General features: G+C 36.3%; 1 protein-coding gene and 1 long non-coding RNA gene across 8 annotated transcripts in view; one reads left to right on the top strand and one right to left on the bottom strand.

Annotated features, from left to right (window-relative positions):
• Ptprm (protein tyrosine phosphatase receptor type M) overlaps window positions 1-19817 on the bottom strand; it is a 767348-nt gene that overhangs the window by 625681 nt on the left and 121850 nt on the right. The window lies entirely within an intron of this gene.
• Window positions 4172-19382, top strand: LOC125363869. Its single transcript, XR_007213373.1, has 3 exons — window positions 4172-5436; window positions 9934-9937; window positions 19373-19382. It is a non-coding gene; the product is annotated as an uncharacterized LOC125363869 (long non-coding RNA).

The following is a 19817-nucleotide window of genomic DNA, read 5'->3' as shown; positions in this document are numbered from 1 at the left end:
CAGGAAGAGGTAGAGTTGACAGAGGGCAGCATTTGCACCCCCAAGATCTGACAGCAGCCCAATCCAACAGAACTTTCATTGATAAAGGAGATGGCAGTGCTATTTTTCATGGTATCCACTAGCCACATGTAGCTAATGCAGCTTAAGTGGCCAAATTTCTTATTTTATTTAATTTTTCTACTTGAAGCAGTAAAAGGTGGATTATGGTATGTGTGCTGAACAATTCAGCTTTAAAGATTAAATCGAGACAAAAGATATGTTCTCCTATCACTACAGAGCAGGAAATAAAGTGGTAAATACTATAAGACAAATACAAATGAACCCCCTTTTTCTAAAAACTCAAGGACAAAAACAAGCTGAAGACAATCCAAATTGATATAACTACCACTCGTATAGGTAAGGGAACAAGAAAAGCTTTGTATGTTGATGGTGCAGAGGAAGCAAAAGCAAGATTAAATACATAAAACAGCAGTGAGAGGCAATGTGGGGGGAATAACAGGATAATAGGTAAGACACACAAGGGAAGCCTACCTGCTCACTATGGTGTTTACAGTGTTGAGTACCCCCACTAAATCCCAAGACTAAAGAGTAAGAAAACAAAAGGGAAATAAGCTGGTCTATAACCCAAAGGAATGCTTCATCAATCCAAAGAAATGAATCCTTGTCTATGAAAAAAATTTTACAATAATGGGAAGATTTACTGACAACGCATGCACTGTATGCAATAGAACACAACTCAAAATAGTTAATGAATGCTACCTTTACAATCAAAGTAAAAGCTACAGGATACTGAAGTCCGACACATGAACAACTCTGACATATGACAGTGGGCAGCTAACAGGCAGTTCAAGACAAGTTCAAGTTCAAGACAGTTCAAGTGGGGCTATTGGACACATGATATTTGCCTTTCCATGTATTCTGTTGCCATTATAATGGAATGCTATGTACTAGAGACTTAGCCTACTTTGGTCCAAAGTATAAAGGACCGCCTGGTACAGAAAAATTGCCATGGATGCACTTCCACAGTCCTTAGCCACACAGAGCTCTTCAGTAAGACCAACAGCACTAAGCAATGGCCACTGAACAACCAATGCCTCTTTCACATTTTGATAGCCAGGTATATGTGCACCACTGTTGGTTAAATAGAAGCTGTGGAGTCTTCCTGAGGGTGTCAGACCACACCTTACATCACCTGGTGTTTCTTATTTTACTTCATATGAATTAGTAGGCAACATTTTGAAGATCATAACATTTCACTTAGAAGTTTCTGGACTGAATTTTTATAAAAAAAAAAAAAACTATACAAATCTGGCAAAACGCACCCTCCTAAAACTATGTTGTCCCCTCTTTTACTTCATCACTGTGGTGAATGTCATCTGTTCCTCATCCCTGAAGTCATCTAGGTTAGTGACTTTGAGTATCTGCTATAAAGTGGCAGTACAGTGAAGACGGGGCCTCAAACTGAAGCAAAGGGAATTCCCCGAGTAAGGCAGAAAATTTCTGTCCTAATGAATCTGAAAGTGCTAACTCCTTAGAGAATCCCTATTTTCCCACTTGCCAGTGACTATTTTTAAATGAACTTAGCAATGTCAGAATGCCACCTGGAATGTTAGTAAGTGGGCCTTTTTTCAATGTACTGCATGTGGTAAATTCCATTTTCTCTAACTTTTCATTCCATCATGTATAACAGAACTGTATCTACTCCACACTTAGTAAAAACAAGTCTGTTAACTATTATACTAACTAGTAACTCAATTAACTATCAGTTCAACTAGAATCCAAGTCTATCTGCCTCCTCCTTGAGATGTTTGTCTGTGGATATGATAACCTTTATTTACTACTCAAAACATTAATGGGGAATAATTAAAAATAAACTGTTAGTATAAATGAGATCACAACTATATAAATAGACCCCAGATGTATTAGATATGCTAAAATCCAATTTAAAGTAGAAATATCTCTGGACATAGGTGAGCATGCTGCATATATACTGTGTGCTTTGGAGCACATACCACCTTCTTCCTTCTTTTCCTACAGACACTTCCAACACTGCTGCTCATGAAAAATTATTTAGGCTACCTAGTCTTTGTACTTTTTGTGCTGCTTAATATTGATAACATGCATTTGCCTCTGGGCTTACGACATAAGAGTCCCAGAAAGGGTCTAGTGCATTTAACGCAAAATTCCACTAGACCATATTTGGCTTTGAATTTGCTGTGCAACTTCCCAGAAGTTTCACCCCTTGACAAGTATGCAATGTTTAGTGTAAACAGCTTATTCCTTTATTGGGGGGGGGGGTGTCTAATAGCCTGAACAGTGGTTCCTACACGCTGCATAAAGCTACCTTCCTGAGGAGTCCTGAAAAAGCTCATTGGAAACAAATTAGCAAGTAAACCCAGAGCCTTTGGCTCCAGGCTTAACTATGCTGTTTCTGAGTCCAAATTATGAATACATCCCTCCTACGAGTTCCTAAAGATTAGGTATGTCAAGAAGCAGGCCTCCCTCCAGTCAGTGCTGCTCTGAATCCCTCTGTCAAGGTTGTGTCTAGGTTAAAGGCCACTGAGAGGTTGAGAAGAAGTACTTAGAGGTGGGATGAGGATGAAAGAGGAGAGGCCCAAGCTTGCCCTGGGGAACCAGGAGTCAGGTGAGGGGGGAAAAACTTCAACTCATCAAAGCTTCAGAGAACCTTCCTTTTCTTCATAGCCCTGTCACTGTATGTCAAAGGTCTATATAATGATGGGCTCTCACCAGTGGGAAGGCAAGACCCTGGAATTACTTATGTTCTTGCACAGGATTTTTCACCAAACTGTGCCATTCATTTTAAGTAACAGGCAACAAAGCAACAGAAAATTAAGCACAGGTACTAAAAATGCCATGATAGAAGGTTGTAGGCATTTACAAAGTACTTTTCATTTTTAGGCTCATGTAGGAGGGGAGAATCAGTCAAAGGAGAAATCACTCCATACAAATGGAGACTTTACACAGAGAATGTGAGGTCAGAGGACTTGTTAGCAGTTAAGTCTCTAATGGAACGACTCGGCGCCAATGACAAAGTATTCACATGGTGCTACAAACACACCAAAAGAATAAAAAAGTCAAACCAGCCAGGTTTGTGAACATGTATAATCACAAGACAGAGGGAACCTGAGAAATGAGGGTCCCAAATTCAAAGCCAGCATGGGCTGGGGAGACCCTGCCTCAAAACAAAATGACCAACTCAAAGCTCAAATTCAACTGAGATGATTTATTAAAATCACATTGACTGATTTAGTCCCAATTTTAGCTGGACTTCCCAGAAGATGGACTGAAATTTACATTCTTCTTTGAAATAGGAAGTGTTCCTACAACTAAGTTCTGACCCAAGACAATAAAATCTAAATGAAAGTATAATGTAGCTGCTTCCAGACACCACCTCAAAAGCCAGTTCACTCTGGTCTATGCCACCTATGGTCTATGCAGCTCAGCTCCAATACTGCAGTATGTTATGGTTTGTATTTTGAATGTCTCTCAAAGACCCATATGCTAAATTCTTCATGGCCAGCACCTGGTGCTACTGGGAGGTGGTAAAACCTTTAGGATATAGAGCCGAATGGGAGGATGTTAAGTCACAGTGGGGTACATTAAAGAGGATATTAGGACTTGAAACCAACGAGAGATGAACAGCTCTGTTCCCCATGTTCTTTGCCATGATGAGTGGTTCCCCGCAAAGCAAACAGGGCAAGCAACCATGGACTAGAACCTCTGAAACCATGGACCTTTCACACTTATGACTTGCTTATCTCACGTATTTTTTCATGGTGATGGGAAGCTGAATAATAGAGGATAGTAGAAGATGCAAGAGAAAAGGAACCTGTGGATTCTGTACTTCCTTTACTTGAACAAAGAAAATACTTTCTACTTGCTGACAGTTATTAATTTTGGTCCCCCATCATCTCAGCATAGATCTAAGCCTGAAGGTTTATGCCAATAATTTCCATCAAGATGCTACATAATATTTTCTTCCTGGATTTTCTTCCTCTCAAGGTTAGTAACAAAAGCCGTAAGTATTTGGGGTTTGTCCCCATCAATGTACAATTTAACCAAGATGGCAACACACAGTGGCTCTACTAGAAAATTTTGTAAATCAAATTTTGACAGCTCTCCTATGTTAGTTGAGTTGGAGAGAAGCAAGGGCAGAATGTGATCTCTTTTCCTTTTCTTTTCCACATATGTGTCTCATCACTCCAAAGAGATGGATTAACATTTAACGTTCACTCATATATCTCATAGTCATCCTTCCCTTTTTCCTTTTGTTTCCAAAGACTGTTAAGACTTGAGGTTCATGGAAACCATCTAAAATCTATACTAAAAAAGGCCTACAGTGACATAAAAGAAACATTGTTTTTTAAGAATCAGAAAACCTTTATTCTTGTCCTGGTTTGTCTATGGATCATTCAGATGGCCTTGTTATGAAGGTCAGGTACCTCTCAAGGCTCAGGATTTTGGTTTGTTGGTTTTTTTTAATGAAAGCTTTAGGTACTTTCTAAAGCTAGGATTCAATAATCTTGCAATAGTACTTTACTAAAGTACCTTCAAGGGCTCCAGATTAAAACTTGTCATAGAAATTCATCTTATTTCAATTAATAACATCAATATTCTAGAATAACATTATCTTTTCATATCACTGTAGCCCATATGCATTGCTTTACTAAATTTGACAGTCATATTCCTGGTTAAAAATTTCTGAGAGGGTATAATTAATGATCATGACAATTTCAAAAATAATTTTTCAAAAGGAGAATTTTGGAATAAGTTCCTGAATCTCAAATTGACAAACAAAAAGCAACAGCATGATGGAGAAGTGCTGTTTACTTTTAGAGTGTGTGAATCCTGAAAGATAAAAGTTGTTCAACATAATTTAGTTCACTCTGGAGTACAGTTAAATAGACATGATGGATGGCAAGTTGTCTTGATCTTTTCCTTTTGTTAAATTATGATAGATGAGTGACGCTCACTGATGAAGTTCCAGCAGACGTGTTTGAACTCTTTGTATAAAGAGCTTCCCATCCACATTTTTTCCACATCTATCTCCATCAGAACAATGTGACACTCTCAATTATGATAAAGGGAAGGCCAGAACACTTAGAAAATAAGCCACTCAGTACTGGGTTGTGGTATGAAGTGAAATCAACATGTCAGATAAACAAGTCTGAGGCAACAACTCTATAGTACTTGGGGCCTCCAAGAAACTTTCTATACACTGAGAATATAGTCCAGGTAGACTACTTGTCAAAAGGAAGTATAACATAGACATAAGTAGGTCTCGTCTAGGGAATGAAAAAAAATTGTTTCTGGCTACATTAATGACTTGCTTTTAGGGAAAGTATTAACTATGAGGCACTGGCAGATATTCAGGTTCCATGTTTCCTGAGTAATGCCACAGTCATTGATAAATGAGTGTCACAGACTAGCTCAGCTATGCATAACCCAAGAAGAAATGTTCGGCCTTCAGGTGGTTAAAAGTGTTTGTAGAGTGCCACGTGCACTGAGCATGTGTGTCTGTCCAATAGTGTGGAGTTTGAGGCAATGCAGACCATTTTCTGCTTGCTCATTTTCAAGTTAATTTATAACTGGACAGGGAAGATGGGAACTGAAAAAAAAAACAGGAAGACCTCCTAACAAGTTATATAGAAATAATTGGCCCCTACATGTTCCCATAGGTTAAGACAACCATTTGTATACCAAATTCATAAGCAAATAAAAGTTTAGTTCTCAACAAAGAAAAAGTGGACATAACATACTTCAACTTCAACCTCACACCTCCTCCCAAAACCAGCCATAAAAAGTCTTTAATGTAAACATATTTTATTTTAACTCAATGAATATAGTTCACTTTCACTTACCAGGGTTCATTCCTGGCCCTTATGGAATAGTTTTCATTACCTCAATATGAAGTAATGAAATACAAGCCAAAAAGATGCAACAGTAAGGTTCAGGGCCTACCAAAGATTCCACATAAGCACTGAAGTACCAGGGAGAAAACATGCCATTTATGAGATATACTAGGGACAGCTTCCACAACAAGTAGAGATACTGATTTTAGTTCATTATCACAAAGTAAAAATGAGATAACAGTTTAATTAGATTGATATGGTTCTATATTATCATATTTTTAAATTTCCATTAGAGACATTTTAAAAACCAAGGTAGCTAAAATAATAACTGAAGTAATAAAGTTTAGTAGGTGTTTTGCCTTGGCAAAATGAAGGGAAAAAAAATATACCAGTTGCTCTAGAACTATCAATACAGTTAGCAAAATTATGAGTCTAAGGATTGTTTTTAACTAACATACTTGTGTACACATTATACCTCCTTTTGACATGAAGTCTACCTGCAGTGTGTTCTCTGTGTTTTATACTATTTTTGTTTCTATCTTACTATAAAATAAATGCTATCTGTTCTTGTTGTTTGTTTTCTGTGCTTGTACTGGGGGTTGAATCAAGGCATGGGTGCTGTCCCTTAACTTTTTTGCTCAAGACTGGCACTCTACTAAAGCTACAGCTTCACTTCCAACTTTTTGGTGATTAACTGGAGATAAGAGTTTCATGAACTTTCCTGCCTGGGCTGGCTTTGAACCAGAATCCTCAGATCTCTAGGATTATAGACTGCTGGCCCTGAAATGCTATCTGTAAAAACAGCAGTTGTTCCTGTAGCAGAAAATTAACAGAGAGGGGCAAGAAACGATTGTACTCAAGAACAAGCTTATACCATGACTGTGTAACTTATTCTGAGGCCATCACCCAAAGGGGAGTCCTGTGTGCAAAATTAGGGACATACTGCGAAATACTCCATTAACAAAAAGAAAAAGTTAAAACTTGAAGGCCTGAGGATCACTGAATTTTCTGACACTGATAATAAACAAGACATGCCCATCCATTCAGGAACAACTCACACAGAAAGCTGGAGGTAATCTAAGTTTTTTTTTTTTGGCCAGTCCTGGGCCTTGGACTCAGGGCCTGAGCACTGTCCCTGGCTTCTTCCCGCTCAAGGCTAGCACTCTGCCACTTGAGCCACAGCGCCGCTTCTGGCCGTTTTCTGTATATGTGGTGCTGGGGGATCGAACCTAGGGCCTCGTGTATCCAAGGCAGGCACTCTTGCCACTAGGCTATATCCCCAGCCCCCTAATCTAAGTTTTATAAACATTAGTAGGTAGAGTATTGATAATCATTCAGTGTTTTTTTACTCCTGAAAATACATTTAAATTTGAGTTAGAGCTCACAAGTAGTCTAGGACACAGATCAATTAATCCTACTTCTATCAACAGAAATGCTGGAATAGTTGATACTTAGAATGCTTAAAACTTATTATATAAGGTAAAATAAACAAGTGAAACTGGAAAAACTCAGAGAAACCCTTAAATAACAGCTTCTAACTGGAAACAAGATTTGGGTTCTAATCAGGAGGCTGAGATCTGAAGATCATGGTTTAAAGCCAGTATAGGCAGGAAAGACTGTGAGATCTCCAATTAAGCTTATGCACACAAACACATAGCCGTTAAGTGGAGCTGTGGTTCAAAGAGCACAAGCCTTGGGGATAGGGCCCGGGATGAGTTCAGGCCCCAGTACACACACACACATATAACAACAAAAAAATGTTTTTGAGTTCAAATTCCAGGTTTATTACTCATACACAGTGACTCTATGTCCATGAGAAGTTTCCATAAATTATGATACCATCGATTTTATTGCCTGCAATATAGAAATAATACAATACTACAGTGCTATTTAAGGACTTCCATTTCATTTATAAATGATATGACACAAGCAGATGATCCAAAGTAATAGATGTTTGAACCACTTAACATAATTCATTCGGGTTAAATTTCTCCCACTTGGAATTTTTTCAAAATTGCAAACATCTAGCACAGTTCAGAGGAAAACCTATTTTTGTATCTGCAAGTTCCTCTAGAAATAAAAGCCAAGTCCTTACTTACTTTCCCACATCCAAATTAAGGACAAATGATAATTTGGCTGTTTATTTGGACTTCTCTTTGTGCAAAACAGCTTTCCAACATAAATTCAAATTTGACATGCCATTGGCTTGCCACACACACACACACACACAATTCAGTTACTTGGCTGTCTCTCCAAGGATCTTACTAAATACAGCTGTGAAATTTCACCAAAAAAGTGAGAATATATAACTAAGCAAAAAAATTCATCTGCGCATACAGTTAAAATCATCAAGAGGGACTGGAGATGTAGCTCAGTGGTAAAGCACTTGTAGTATGTATAAGGCCATGGGTCCACTCCTAAAACCATAAAAATCATTGAATACATCAGTAGCTATTAATACTGAATATATTTTCTTTATAACACAAATTAATTACTGAATCATTTTTTAAATTGAGCTTAAAAGAGCTACTTGTTTTTTAAATTAAAAATACAGTAACAATGCACATCATTTAATTTTTTTAAACTAGAGTTTTCTCACAAGTATATTGGGATATTAATAGCATTAAAGATAAGTGTAAATTAAAAAAAAAAAAAGCTTTCCTTCAAACTAACTTGGATAGCGTAACTTCGAATCGAGACTCCCTTCTACCAGTCCCTGACCATTGTCCACCCAGCCTCTACCTACAAACTGTGGAAGGCAAGAAAGTCACTAATTTTCCAATCACCTACTCCATGGTTTCTGAGTTCCAACCTCTCTTCAATACTGCTGTTATAATCTTTGCTAATCTTGTCTTGTATTGAACCGTAAGTTGCCTCTATCTTTTCTGCAAAAAGTACAGTTCACTATGTTTATCAAAATGTTATGAATTTATAATTCAAACAGTGAGGCTCAACATTTCCAAGAGTCGCTTTTTTGCCCCTTTGACAGTACTGGAGTTTGAACTCAGAGCTTCACTTGCCAGGAAGATACTCTACAACTGAGCCATACCTCCAGGATTTGCACCATGCAAATGCTAAGTTTTTTCTTTAATAGAGGGGATTGACAAGGAGTATTCAAGAAATCTCTGTACTTTTCACTCGATCATATCTAAAATGTTACTCAAAAATAAAATCAAATTGCAATTGTGTGGTGCTAACATAAATACAGACATATTGAACAATAGAATGAAACAAAGACATACTCTTGTTTATGTGATGGAATGACATTTGACAAGGATACTTAGTGCATTTAATGGTGGTGGAAGAAACAGTACCCATGGACAGAAGAATAAACCTAGACCTTTACTTTACCCCACATATAAAAACTAAGTCCAAATGAACTTAAGAAACCTGAACAGAGGGCTAACACTGTGACACCTTAAAAAATCTTAACAGGAATAATCAGTGACTTCTTGGATATGACACTAGAAGTATAGGCAAGAAAGGGGAGGATAGGTAAATTGGATAAAAATTTAAAACTGTGCATCAAACAATACAACAGTATAAAAAGGCAACTCACAGAATAAGAGAAGATATTTACAAACTGTAGAAGGTATTTACAAACTAATCTGATGAGAAGCTAAGATACAAAACATGTAATGAATTCTTATAATTCAGTAACAAAAACCAAACACCCCAATTATAAAATGGTCAAAGAATTTGACTAGGTATTTCTCCAAAGTAATCTATAGAGAAGTGACATTTTTTCAAGGAAGAATCCTGCCAAGATCCATGTGTTCAGGTCTACTTTTTGATGTAAGGTCTAAACTACCCCTTATATAGATTTTGCAAATGCATACTTAATTTTACTTTAAGCTTATAATTTTATTGTATTTTTAATATCCTAAACAGATTGTTCTCTTCTGTTTTCTCATATTATTAACTAACATTAATATATTAAGGCTAGGGATGGGAATATGGCCTAGTGGTAAAAGTGCTCACCGTGTATTAAGGCTACTCATTTTTGTATATTAATTGCATATACTGCTATCTTACTCAACCCTCTGATCATTTGTAACAGTTTTGTCACTGACTGAATTTTTCAGGTATTATCTGTAAGATTATTTGCCTTCCTTGTGTTTAATTTTTACACCTCAAATTATTTTTCTTTCTCTCATTTCACTTGCTATTTACCTGCAGCATAACATTAAATAACAGCAAAAGCAATGTGATGCTGGCCTTGTTTGGCATTTGGTAGGAATGCTTCTCAGATTTTGCCACCAATTAAGATGCTGATCTTATTTGTGTAATCTAAATATTCAATACCATGTTCATAAATGACCAGTTTAATGAATGTGTTTATTTTAGGGATCAACTCAGAAATGAATGTTAACCTTTTTCAAAGACTTTTCTACTGAAGACATTTTGAATACACTATCTAAAGAAAGCTCACACACAAAGTTAGTACTACTTTTAATTACTGATTGAAAAATTTTAAGTTCCCAACTTTCCTGAACAACACATTGATTATTATATTTTTTTTTACTGTTTATAATGCAAGGAGTATTCCCACTTCTCACCTGACGAATAGGCTCAAGAAATAAAAAAAAAGAGCTATAGAAGCTGGACAATTTAAGCTTTAAAGCATCTGACAAATGTTCCATCTCTGTCCTGGGGAGCTTGTTTCTTCTCTCTCCCTGGAGGTCAAGAGCAGCAAGAGAGCTAATGGAAGCCGATTTTAAATAATCTACACAACTTTCAACATTCATTATGGTCTTATTGTAAAACCATGCAGGTGAGAAGCTTGGGGCTCTGAACAGTGGGGTGAAGGCTTTAATTCAGTGGGAGGAAGGGACAAGGTAAGCCAATAATATAAAAGCCTTTTTAACAAAGGGTGCTATTCTCTTAAAGTAGCAATCTATGGCAAATTACACAGAAAGAGCTTGATTATAGTTTTCAGTCATTTAGAAGAGGATAATTTAATATGAAGTTAAAAGCTGATTCGTCTGTGCAAAGGGTTTACTAGCTGTCAATTATACTCCATGAGTAATCTGCTAAGCTGATATAAGTGAAACAGACTAGAAAACATTATTTGTTTACAATCGGGGTAAGGCTCCCGATATAATATTGCAAAAGTTGGATATGTACCAAAAACACCTAGTCTTGAACCTGTGTTTAATTCATATTTCTGTAAGTCGAGATGTTCACTTTACTTTAAAACCCTAACCATAGCTTCTAAAGGCCAATCCAAAAGCAGAATAAAGCCATTGAGTACAAATAATCAAAACACTTTAAACAATGTTTCTGCGATATTCTTGTACTAATTCTTACTGGGATACTAGAGTCATTAGGGTATCAACACTGGGAATCACTGTGTCTGAACACAGAAACAGATTATTGTGATAGGGAAGAAAGACCTTAATGACTGCCTACTAGCAAATTCACACTCTCATATTAGAAAGGAAAAAATACTAATCCAAGGAAATACAGTATGTTTCTAGGTTGCACATGAGATTACTGACAGAGCCAAAACTTGCTTAGGCTTCTCAATCCAGCAAAAACTGCAGTCCATTTGCTTCCTTTCCTCTGTGTACCATACTTTAAGAATCACACAACAAATTATCAGATAACTGGCATTGTAAGCTTTGATTTACATTTGTTTCAAAACCCTGAGGTAAATTTGCCTTAGCTCAGTTAAAAAGAGCCTCAACGCCAGGCCTTTGGTGTCTCAAACCTGTAATGTTAACTACTCAAGAGGCTGAGATTTAAATGATCACAGTTAGAAGTCAGCCTGGGGAGAAAAGTTTCAGAAATGCCATCTTCAATTAAATAGAAAAAAAAAACAGCTAGAGGTATGGCTTAAATAGTAGAGCACCAGGGAAGAAAACCAACCAAACAAGAGGCCCTGAGTTCAAAGCCCTGAAATGTGATGAGAGAAAAGAGAAGAGAGAGAAAAGACAGAAGAAAGAGGAAAGAGGAAAAGAGAAGCCCGAAGTTCAAAGTCCTGGAGAGAGAGAGACAGGGACAGGGGGAGAGAGAGAGAGAGAGAGAGAGAGAGAGAGAGAGAGAGAGAGAGAGAGAGAGAGAGAGAGAGAGGAGAAGCGAGTGAGGAGAGAGACAAGAGAGGAGAAGAGAAAGGAGACAGAGAGAGAGAGAGAGAGAGAGGAGAAGCGAGTGAGGAGAGAGACAAGAGAGGAGGAGAGGAGAAAGGAGACAGAGCCTATAAATAATCAACAAAAATAAATAACCTTCAAGATTTTGGCTTGTATAACCAACAATCAGAATGGTACTTCAAATGCTTAATAAGTCTTTATATTTTTCTGTAAATTGATTACTAAAAATTCTCTCAAACAAGTGGTAGGTTTTAAAAACATGTATTTCATAACATCTCCATAAGGAAGTCAAGCCTTAAGAACCACTAAATATCAACATTCTGAAAACTAAAAGTCAATTTTTGTATATTTTCCTTTGTGCTTCCCACTCCAACCACCAATCTTGAAGCCTCTTTAAATGGCTAGCTTCAAAAGTAAAACAAAAACTTTCAGAAAGATATAAAAGCCAGGCCAATCATTTATACTTCCTTTCATAAATCTTGTTCTGATTTAAATCCTAACTCATTTAATTCTCTCAAAATTCAGGATATGCACTGCCCGCCTTGAAGCACACCTCAGTCCCCAGGTATGAACAGACTACCTTTATACAGGAAAAGTGGGTGCTCTGTGTTCTACAGGGACAGCCTGTTCCTCTATACAACTTGAACCTCGAACCTCCAAGACCTTCTAAATCACGTTCCATTAGTAGCCATAACCTCTTCTGAGCTATTAGTAAATCTCAGCAAGAATAGAAAGGAAACACTGAATACCACACAGACAGACACATGCACTCACACATGCACACGCATACCCCCACACACCCCACTTTATTGATTTTTCTCACCTCCCATGACTATAACAGATGATCCTTATATGTCCCATATATCCTTCTCAGATGGCTTTAACCCAAACAAATGTTTCAATATTGTCTACAGAAAGAAAGTATAAAGATGTTTACAGGATTTGGGAACTTAAGAAGACTATGATAGAAAATATTATATCTGAATATGATCCCTTACATATATAATACCATACTTTCTCATTCTTTGACATTTTAAAGAAACTTTAAAAGAGAGAATTAGAAAATTTGAAAAATGTAGGGACAGAAACTCATCTTACTCCTTCAAAGTCAATGAAAAAACTATGAAGCAGACTCAGCTGACTTTGTTCCTGCCAATTTCATCCTGTCCAGTTGCTGCCTTAAGTAACTACAATGATTTCTTTGTAATTCCCCAACATCATGAGATCAAGTTTTATATTGTTTCCTTCTAAAAAGTCAAACTTTGGGTAAAATAATAAAACAGCAACTATTAAGATTTTTTAAATCACACATGTCATTCCCCAAATATGACTTTCTAAACTTTTCAGAAATACTGGCATATTTTCAAACATCCTTAGGCAGAAATGATTATTTGCTTTTATGCAAATAGAGTAAGCTGTTCAAAAGTAATATTTTATACTTAGTGCCTTGTTTTAATTTGATGTATTTTTCTTATAAATTAATACATGTTACTTCTAGTAACTATATAGTAATTCCATTATACAGAATTAATCAGCTTTACCAATCCCTCCATGATGGAAATCTGTTTTCAGGTTTGAACTCTTACAAACACTGGAATGAACTTCTTACTTGGATATATTGCATGATGGAAACTATAGGTTCAAAGACACTGTACTAGTTTAAGGCTACTGCTACCTTATTATCTAAAAAATATAGTAATATAAACCTACCAGCCAAGAATAAGTTCTATGTCCCAAGACCTAAGGTCTACTGTGGTTTTCAGCTCAATAGTTCTGATGGTCTACTGTTTTTCAATTTGATAGATGCAAAATAAACAATTTCTAAAATTTTATCCCTAATTATTAATAGTTGGTTTATTTGTATTCATCACCTATTTACATTTTGCTCTTCTGAAAAGTATCCTATCTTTCTGTTCATATCTTAAAATGTGTTCTTTCTTCTTTAATCCTAAGAGGTAATTTAGCTTGGTATAAAATTTTCTCTTAGTATAAATTTCAATGTCATCTAATGTTATTGATAAAAATTCTGTAGTCCCTCTACCATTTGTTGACATATAACCTGCCTATTCTCCAAAAGTTTTTCATATTCTCCCTCACTCCTTGGAACATTTCATACATTTTTATTGTAAGCTCACCACCACAGGTCCTGGGAAGCACTCTTTTGGAATGACCTCAGACCAAGTGCTGGCAACTATGTGGAGAAACCAAAGCATTATTTCACTTTTGAGAGATTGTGAAATGGTACAATCATATGGGAACACTGTTTGTTTCTGAAATTAAGCATGTATAAATTCTTTGATTTATTAATGCCACCAATGACACAGATAATGTTTCAGACCATTTTTCCTATGAAATGAACAAAACGTAAAATTTTATTTACTGAGCTAAGTTTGAATCACACAAAAGTATTCATTTATATCTTTCCTTGGAGCATATGGGACAGATTGGGAATGGTGTTTACCAAATTAACTACTGAAATGAACTCCTAGGGTGATTATAGGAGTAACTTAAAAACTTCTTTTGCTGAAAAACAGACTCTTAACTAGGGCTCATGAATTGACAAGGAGCAGCCAATAGGCTAAGCATCCTAGACTTCCATTTTGGGACCTAAGTTCTTAGTTCTAGGCTATTCTCCTCTGCTATCATCTTACTACCATCTTGGAATCTAGGGAGAGTGGGAAACATCTGCCAAGCTTTTTAACAAGGCTGCACATGAACAATCTTGGGACAATAGACAGTCACATCATACGACCTCTGCCCACATCTGAGTCTGCCTATGGCATGCCACGTTTAAATTATGTATATCTTCTTCCCTCCTGCTCCCAATTCTCTCCTGTATTAATGTAGGGCAAGTTCATATTCCCTAAAATGGCTGAAGAGGTATGAAGTGTTGTCTTGCCATGACTGGTATGTACTAACCCTCCTTTTTCTGTCCTTTATCATGTCTCTTTATTTGGCATATGTGGGCAAATACAGGAATTCTGGATTTGGGGCCAGGGCCTAAAAAACCAGTTTTATCATTACCACTAAAGCAGAAAAGCCACACAAAAAAATGAGCAGAGAGATGTTAAGAAAGAATTCAGATGAATGATATATCTATCAATTCAAGAAGTACAAAAAAATCACCTTTATCATTCTATATTAAGAACCAAAAGCTAAACTGTAACACCTCTGTACATCAACTCTACAATAATAAAACATATATATATACATAGATATACATGTATACACACACATATTCAAAAGCTAATAGAGATAGATTCAGGGGTCTAGTTTCTTTGTACACAATCCTACATTCCACAGCTATTGATCTATCTGAACACAAAGTGTAGTAGTGAGAGTCTGAACTACTCCTGCACCCCAAATTGTGTGTTGCAAATTTTCTGGTCTTACTGGGACACATTCTTCAGGTCCTAATCAACTGTCAGGAAACCAGAAAGCAATAAACAGAGGAACCACTCACAGAAGAGAGCCAAAGGAGAGAAGATGCATAGCGCTAGGTAAGGCAAAAGTCCACAGCCACTTGAAATGCCCCATCATTTCCACAGCCTGTAAATCCTAAGTTACTAAAGGTATCCTGTCTTCAAGGTGAATACCTGGGACCAGCTGACTCAGCAACCATCTCTTGCTACAGGTCCGTATAATTCATAAATGGCAAACTGTTTATACATGCTTAGATCAACTATAAACCTTTCTATATATGAGCATATATTTCTATACAGTACATGAGAACCACTGGGACATCGATAATTGGTACATTCTAAAACTACAAAACAGCAATTTATAAATAAGAGTAGAAATCAAGTAATTCATCTATTCAGAGAATCAGTCAAAAGCTTTCTCATACCACTTGTGTAACTGATTTTTTAAAACAACATGCATTGAAAGGGCAAGACTTGTAACACAGAGGGAACTCTCCCTGGAGGGTTCATCTATTCACCAGCTTTCCATCTACTTGCCCAAGAAGTCTATTCTGCTAAAACCTATTTTTAAAAGTGAGGGACCATCTTAAGTTTGCCTTCTGGTAAATACATATCAATCAGTTCATCCCTGACAAACCTTTCTTCTCCTTCAAGGGCAAGTTCAATTAGCATCTCAATTACACATTACACCATCAACACTACTTGTAAACCACTTGCACTGGAAGCCCTGGGAACACAGTGGAATAACAGAAATCCCTCCTTCCGCAAGCTCAAAGGTTACCACTAGAGGCAGATGTTGAAGTGCTATATGAAATCTGTATCACTAGAGTTGAAACAAGCACTAAAGATGGATGGAAACACACAGCCATAAAGCAGAATAAAATTATAATATGTGAAGGAAAATGTATGAATCTACACATGATGGTGATAAGTGAAGTAAGCCAGACTCAGGACAAAGGTCACATGCTTTCTCTTATATGTCGAATCTAATCCTAAAAGATAAATCAAATAATCCATCCATCTAGCTAGCTAGCTAGCTATCTCTATAGGTAAATGAAAGAGATATATAGAACTACATATATAAACATGTATGTGTGTGTATATATATATATATATTTATAAAGAGACATGATTGTAACTGTGGGCTGATTAAGGGGATGTAAAGGAGAAGTCTTGAGAGGCTAAGAAAATACTATAGGATAAATCATATCAAATACATTATGTCCATGTTAAAAGAAACTCATTGGTAGCTGTTCAATAATAGAAGTAGCAAGGAAATGTAGAAAGACAGAGTAATAGAAAAGGTTAATCTGTATGAATCTACATAGCATGATGATAAGTGAAGTAAGCCAGGTTAAGCTGATTAAAATGTAGTATTTGCATGTACAAAATATCACAGTGAAGCCTCCTTATACAATTAATATACACTAAAGAGACGAATAAGAATGCATAGCAAGTTCTATATTAGGGAGAGGGAGGGAAAATGGAGAGGGTAAAGGACAGTGAATACAGTTGAAGTACTTGATAGACATATATACAAATAGAACTATGAAACCTGCTGAAGTTGTCTGAAGAAATGAGAGAATGACAGGAATAGTGGGGGGTGAATAGGATCAGGGGCCCATGCATGTATAAAAATATCACAATGAAAGGTGTTTTTTTTGTATTTTCCTAAATGTAAACAGAAAAATAACAAAAATCACTTTTAGGTTAATGGAAAAAATATACATAAGGGAATCCTATTCAATCATAAAAAGGACAAAATCCTGTCATTTAGGACATTGATGAGATTGAAGGACATTATATTAAGATAATCCAGGTACAGAATGACAATATAGCCTAATCTCCCTCAAATACAATTTTTTAACTAGTTAACAAAGTAGTAGTAACTACAAGTTACCAAAGGCTAGAGATAACAAGAACAGGTAATGTGACAGCAAGTTAGTCAATGGGTACAAAGCTAAAATTAAATGAAAAGAATGAGTGTTTTTCATTTTTAAATGGTAGTGTTGAGATCCAACCTAGGATTTCACAAATACTAAGCAAATGCAACATTCTCAATCCAGGAATAAGTTCTGACGTTTTATTGTACAGTACAATAACCACAGTTGTTGATAACCTGCCTTTTAAAACATCTGCAGACATGGAGATTTCAAATGGTCTAATCAAAGAGAGATGTTAACTATTTGGGATGCCAATTATCCTGACTCAACTGCCATATTTCACATACTCACTATAGAAGCAGGACTGTTTTTTGTTGTTATTTCTTGTTTTTTTCTTTTGTCTATGAAAAACCATCCTACCACATTTTTTGGAGAGTTTCTGTTATTGGGGCTTTAACTCATGGCTTAGGTAGGCACTGTCCTTTAGCTTCCACATTTAAAAGTTGGTACTCTACCCCTTGAGTCACAACCCCACTCTCAGCTTTTTGGTAGTACATTTGGGATAAGGGTCTACAGACTTTCCTACCTTGACTGGCTTACAACACCATTCCTCCCTAAAGGCATCCTCTGTCGATGCTTAATGAGCTCAGTATCTACCAGGCCACGCTATGGTAGCCTCTCTTGATTACTATGGAAACAAACTGAAATACAAGGTTATTAGAAAAGTACAGCATTCTTAGAGTTTGATTTCTTGTTGCCTTCAGACTCTGTCCAACTACTGAGCTTCCTTCCAAGAAAAAGAATGAAGAGTAATTCAATACTACTCCAAGAAATTTGCCAATCACACCACAGTGTCCTTTTATCATCCTAGTAGAGAAGATTCCCTATTAAATTCGTCAAGTGTATCTACTAATCTTCAACAAGATCAGCATATATTACATTTTCAATATCTGCTAAGCTTGTTTGTTAATAGCTTTTAATTCTCTTTTAGGATTCACAGAACACTTTTAAGAAAAGATAATTCAACAGGGCATTTGTGAAGGAGTGTATTTTAACTCTGATTAGACCAACAACCAGGTACCTCAGGATCCAGAAATCTTCAAGGTATGGATGAGTATGATGTGTAAAATCTCTAGCAAAGTGCTTCATTGTGCTAAACTGCAATTAGCTCTGAGATGCTAATGTGTTGGGGCAATCCATTGCTGGATAGTATTCCTTTCCTTTCACATGCACACATATGGATAATGCTGTTCGATATATGCTAACAATCTTGGCAGGTTTCCCTTTAATAAACAGCTCCAGATGTTAGTGCCAGTAATTATGCCTGACATAATTCAGCTTTAGGAATGAAATATAGCCACCACAATTCCTTGTTTGTATTTCTAGTTATCATCTGCAAACAGTCCATGAGCAGGCTCTGCATAAAGACTTGCACAAATACCCAGCAACAGGAAGATTAAAAGCAAGGGGAAACAATGAAAATGCAGTTCGCAATTTGATGTCATCATATAAGAAAATTCTTATGTAGTACATTTGCATCTCTATGCCTAATGCAGTGTTCCTATATCTATCTCGAAATACACCAGAAAAAAAATAAGTGTTTTCAATAATTTTTCATTATTGGATGAGGAATATAGATACAATTTGGTATCACACATGACAACAAATATTCTCTGAGAACCAGGTCCTAAGAAATTTAAAATATACATAGCATGCACTATGCTTTCAAGTATGTCATTAGAATCAAAATCATGAGATACTTCTTACTTTCTAACGGCCTGATTTGTAAAAAAAAAAAAAAAAAAAAAAAAAAGGAGAGACTTTTTTATGATCCTATTTTTCAGTAGGACATTAGGGACATTAAGATATAAATCTACTTAAAGGGGGAAATTCCTGATAAGGACTATCTCTGATACTGTAAGTCAGTTTTGGTCTTTGCTTTAAAATCAATATACTTGGTGAGGAATAATTCTCCAGTCTTCTATTTTAGTGACTGTGAACATGTCATTAGCCATTAAATGAATCACACTGAAATATTAGGTGATTGCTAGAATTAGGATATCAAAAATATTAAGAAATGCTAAGCAAGAAGTTCCTATAAGAATTAACTGTATGTTAAGAATTGTCTTACCTATTTATCTTTAAATCATCTTGAGGACAATGTCAAATATTCCTATTAAAAGCCATTTGCTTCACTGAAGGAACATGAAGTCTGCACTTCCCAGGAAGTTGGCCATCAATTTCAGTCCAGACTCACTAGTGATACCTTAATATGCAGCATGGCGCTAAACACTGCCCTTCCTACTAACCTAGCAGAAGGCAATACTCAGAGCAGCTTAATTATATCTTAAAGATCACCTGAAACAGAAGAAATCTAAGCACAAAATACCATGAAAATGGAAAATAAACAATTATATGTCAATAGCAGGCAAGGATTTAGTGAACATATGGAATAGCATGTGCTGCTAAATTCACTTAAAGCTAAGAAACAACCACAGGCGCACATCCAATCTACACATTAAGTGGTCCACTGGACAGGCACAGGTT

This window comes from Perognathus longimembris, chromosome 15, assembly GCF_023159225.1.
Source record: "Perognathus longimembris pacificus isolate PPM17 chromosome 15, ASM2315922v1, whole genome shotgun sequence".
Taxonomy (NCBI): Eukaryota; Metazoa; Chordata; class Mammalia; order Rodentia; family Heteromyidae; genus Perognathus; species Perognathus longimembris.
The sequence above is the reverse complement of the archived record's forward strand: the minus strand, read 5'-3'. Positions and strand labels throughout refer to the sequence as shown.